Consider the following 4,431-nt stretch of genomic DNA (forward strand, 5'->3'; position numbering starts at 1 on the left):
CTTTGGGTTATTTCTACCGCCTGCCTTGTGACCAGGATTCATGTCTGAAGAGATCAATATATCCCACAACAGCTGTGCTGTGCTGGCAGCTCCTGGAGGCTCAGTGGCCTTCCACCCACCTTGAGTGTTAAGGGTATTTCACATTTGTCCCTCATCTCCAATCCATCAAGGCCAGTCCTGGAGTTTCCCTTGCAGGTGCTTTCATCCCAGGGCATCCTTTTGCACTGGTGTCTCCATCCAAGGCTGCATCCTCCCTCTGTGGCTTCCATTGGAGACCAGAGTCCTGCAGGTTGCACCAAAATACACCTGTGTGCAGTGCTGGCCACCAAAAGGAAGAGATGGATCCTCCTAAAAAAGCACCTCCTGCTCAGTGAAAGGAGGAACAGGGCACCTCAGGGAGACTGTGACTGTCCAGCAGCAGAGGCTGTAAGACCAAGCTGTCAGGAGTGGGATGGATAGAGGTGATCCTGCCCTCCAGCACAAGCATATATTAAATTGCTTGAGGTCCTACACAACCTGGTTTTCTATAGTTTCTATTAAGGTTTGTGGTAAAGGTCTTGAGAAAGGAGGTCCAGCAATGTGGATGAGAAAACAGCATAGTGCAGTTTCTCTGGTTACCCTTTCTTTCTCATACAGGGGTTTGGTGTGGTGCTGCCCACTTCCACCCACCTTTGTGCCAAGGAGGGGAGCAGGACCAAGCCAAGGTTTGAAAACTCAACTGGTCCTGTTTCAACAAGCCACCTGAGAGGGACTTTATCAGAAGTGTAGAGATATTTGACACTTGTTGCTGGTTGTGTTTGTCCGTGGTGGTTGTTTAAAAAACAAAAATAAAAAACATATAAAATAACCTATATTCCCAAGAAACAAGTAAAAAACATATTTTGAATGCTTTATCATCTGTGTTATATCTGTGTATACAAGTGTGATCAGCAAGATGAAAAACATCCCAGACTGTTAACCAAATGCCATCTAGATGTGTGCATGTCCCCTGAGAGCCCAGCATGGTTTCAGCTCTCAAGAGCTGACAGCAGCCTCAGCTATCAAAGATGTGACATAGAGGCAGTGCAAGAGAGCAACAGATAGTGCTGTGTCTGCCTGAATTACTTCATTTCTCATTCCTACATACTAACTTTTTAAATGTCCACTAACAGCTATCAGCACACACACTAAATCGGTGGCTAACATTAAAGTTTGCCAGAAAATCCTGCCATGAGCTGTCCTCAGCCCCTGTAGCCTTAGCAGTCAGACACACTGAGCTGAGAAATCCATTTATGAACTACCACTGCAGGGATTTGATGCACCTTTTGAAACCACTTTGGAGCAGGCTGCTGGGTTGTGGTGTGGCAGATGCTCTCCTAGAGTTAATAGGGGAAAAGCACAGCAGAAGAGATCTCAGCCTCCCCAAACCCCAGCTCATCCCCTGCCCCAGAACAGACTGTTTCTACCTTACAGGCTTGGAGCTGAGCCAGGTGGAGAATAAGGGTGGCACATCCCACAGAAGCAGCTCTGGGAGAAGCATCCAGTGGGCCCCAAAGCTGCTGGCTTACCTGAGTTATCCAGCCATACCTCACTGCACCACTGTCTCATCTTTCTGACTTCCCGTATTGTTTTTTGTCTGTGTTTTTGCACTTCAGTTTAATAGCTTGGCCAAATCTGAGTGGGGTTCTTTGATGGCAACACCCAAGGGAGCATGGCTGGGTCCCAACAATACCACAGGTCCTGCTCCAGGCCAGTTCCCAGCACATACACATAATTTGTAGCAAGGATTTTTGGGGGTTTTTTTAATTCATATTACCTTTTTTTTTTTTCACATTGAAAAGAACAACACAGGTTCCTCATCTGTTCCTGCCCTGAATGTCCATATCCTTTGGCCAAAGTGTCCCCTGCATCCCTTTGGCTGCACCTGTGAAAGAAACCTGAAGGCCAATACCCAAACCAGAAAATTTAACCCCCTTAAGTTACAACTTGCACATTATCAGTGCCTGAAGACAAACTCCAGCAAAGCAAGAGGCAGCAGATCAGCTCAAAATAAGCACCTGAGGAAAAAGGCTGGAGCCCAGCCAGACTCACCCTGGCAGGGCATTAGCCTGGGGACTATCAATGCAGGGTGACCCTCAGTGTAGGGAATAATGTGCTTCATGATTCAGAAAGGCTGAAAAAATGCTTTACTGAGCTATATTACACTAATACTATACTAAATTCAATACTGAAAGGGTACTATACTATACTATACTATACTATACTATACTATACTATACTATACTAAAGAAAAACCCATGACTGTCTCCAGACAGTCAGACACAGCTTTGCACATTCTACATGTGCAAACAAGAGTAGTGGATAGAGATAAGAATTGTTTTTCCTTATCTCTGAGGTTCTCACTACCTTCCTCAAGCAAAATCTTAGGAGAGAGAATTATGTGTCTCTGTTCAGAGGATGTGAATGCCGCAGGGCACCCCTCACAAAGGGCGTTGGTGTCCCCAGCAGGTGGCAATGCAGCCTGACAACAGCGGCCACCCTGTCACTTCAGGCACACACCACACTCCTCAGCTGCTCACTCCTACCTCGGGAGAGCTCGGGTTCGGCTCTTGGGAAAGGCACTCACAAAAAAGCCCACAAGAGAGCGGCTGTGTTTGTGTACTGTGTGGGATGAGACGTGTGAGAATCAGGGAAGCCCTTCCTAAATGCACGGCCTCTGAGTCATACACATCCCTGGGAAAAAGAAAAAACAATTAGAAAATCGTTCCCAGTCCTGCCTGAAGCCATCTGAGCTCCCCATAGGGGAGGACAGCTCATGCTCAGGTTATCAAGGAAACACTCCACATACTGGGTGACAATACTTTATCTCTCCACATCAGCTTTACAGACATTACACAAGCCCTGCCACCAAGCACTCCCAGCCTGCAGGGAATAGAGAGTCAAATACTCCCTTTTCCATAGGTTGCCCTTCACTCTTTGAAGTCTGCTACACCAAACTGGGAACATCCCAGAAGGGCAAGAACATCAAGAAAATCCAACTGGACATATGTGTAAGGGTATCAAGGCTCACCACTGGGGTATTTGTCAAGGGAAAAACCCAGCTTAGGCAGAGCTGAAACTCCTGTAAATGGGCTGGCAGTGCTATCTCTCTGCCCAACAGGGCAGAGTTTTGGTACAGATTTTGGTACAGTGATGCCAAACAGCTTCCTCACAGGGGACAGGCAAAGCAGCCCTTAATTGCAGGGGTTTCCCCTATTCCCAGAAGAGATTTGGAACAGTTTTCTCTGTAAATGAGGTGTTCCACCTCTATCCTGATGCTCCCAGTAGTGGACAGCAAGGGATTGATCAGAGGAACAACCTTGGTTACCCTCAGCTGCTGCTTGCCTTGGGTATTTCCAGGCAATCCCCTGCTTCAGCAGTGCATGAGGACAGAGAAGCACAAGGCAAGGAATTGGGCTTTAAGTAGTGTGGGAGGGTGTCAGGCCATGCTTTGTTTCAGGTTTTCAGGGGGATCTCTATGACCAGCTGGGCTGCAGTGCTACCATGCAAACTCACTCTTAATGCAGCAGGAGGCAGATAAGCCCAGGCCAACAGACTTAAATCCCCAAATTCAGTGTCACAGCTGCTGTGAATGGACTGCAGCATCTCCATAGCTGTGCCTCTCAACTTACCAAGCACAGTTCAATAACCTTGGCAAAAGGTATTTTTTACCTTCATGTGGGCCAGTTCTGGAGCTGCAACTGATTGAGGGCAGTGTAGGATCCAGCCCCTCTGCAGCAGCTGAACACAGGAGTCAGGAGAATTATTTAACTTTGAACAGTTGGTAAAATTTCAGACATAGCTAATAAGCTTCTTTGCGCCTGACCTTAAAAGCAAGTCGTGCTTGGATCCCAGCAATATCTGACAGGTAGATTTTTGTTGCTTTATTTTTCTTTTTGTATTTGTTTGGGTTGGGGGGTAGGGGGAGAGGGTTTGTTTGTAGTTTTTTTGAAAGAACAAGCAAATTCTTCCAAGACTGAGGATGCCACTCATCAAACTTCTCCTTGCCATGAACTGGAAACAGATACACCAGCACTCTCCCTTTAGGACAAATGTATTTACATTCCTCCTGCATTCCCTGTCTTTGCCAAAGATTACAATATATCACAACATACCAGCTGGGCTTCAGAGAGCTCCTTCCCAGCTCTGGAGGAAGGATCAGGGATGTTGCATGGCTTGGGCAATGCTCTACAAGCCCATAAAGGCTGCTGGTATTACTGCAAACATGGCATCTGGAGTCTGGGGATGAGCATTGCCTGTAGTCCTCATGCCACCCCACTGGCACAATTAACCTTTCAAACAGGGGATGAGCACAAAGATCTCTGTTTCCTGGGTAGGTACAACGCATAGCAGCTCTGAGATCCAGAGACAACTGGTGTATCTTTGAATCCTGCAGGATTTTTCCAGGGTCAG

Source organism: Camarhynchus parvulus, chromosome 7 (genome assembly GCF_901933205.1).
Source record: "Camarhynchus parvulus chromosome 7, STF_HiC, whole genome shotgun sequence".
In the NCBI taxonomy this organism is placed as follows: Eukaryota; Metazoa; Chordata; class Aves; order Passeriformes; family Thraupidae; genus Camarhynchus; species Camarhynchus parvulus.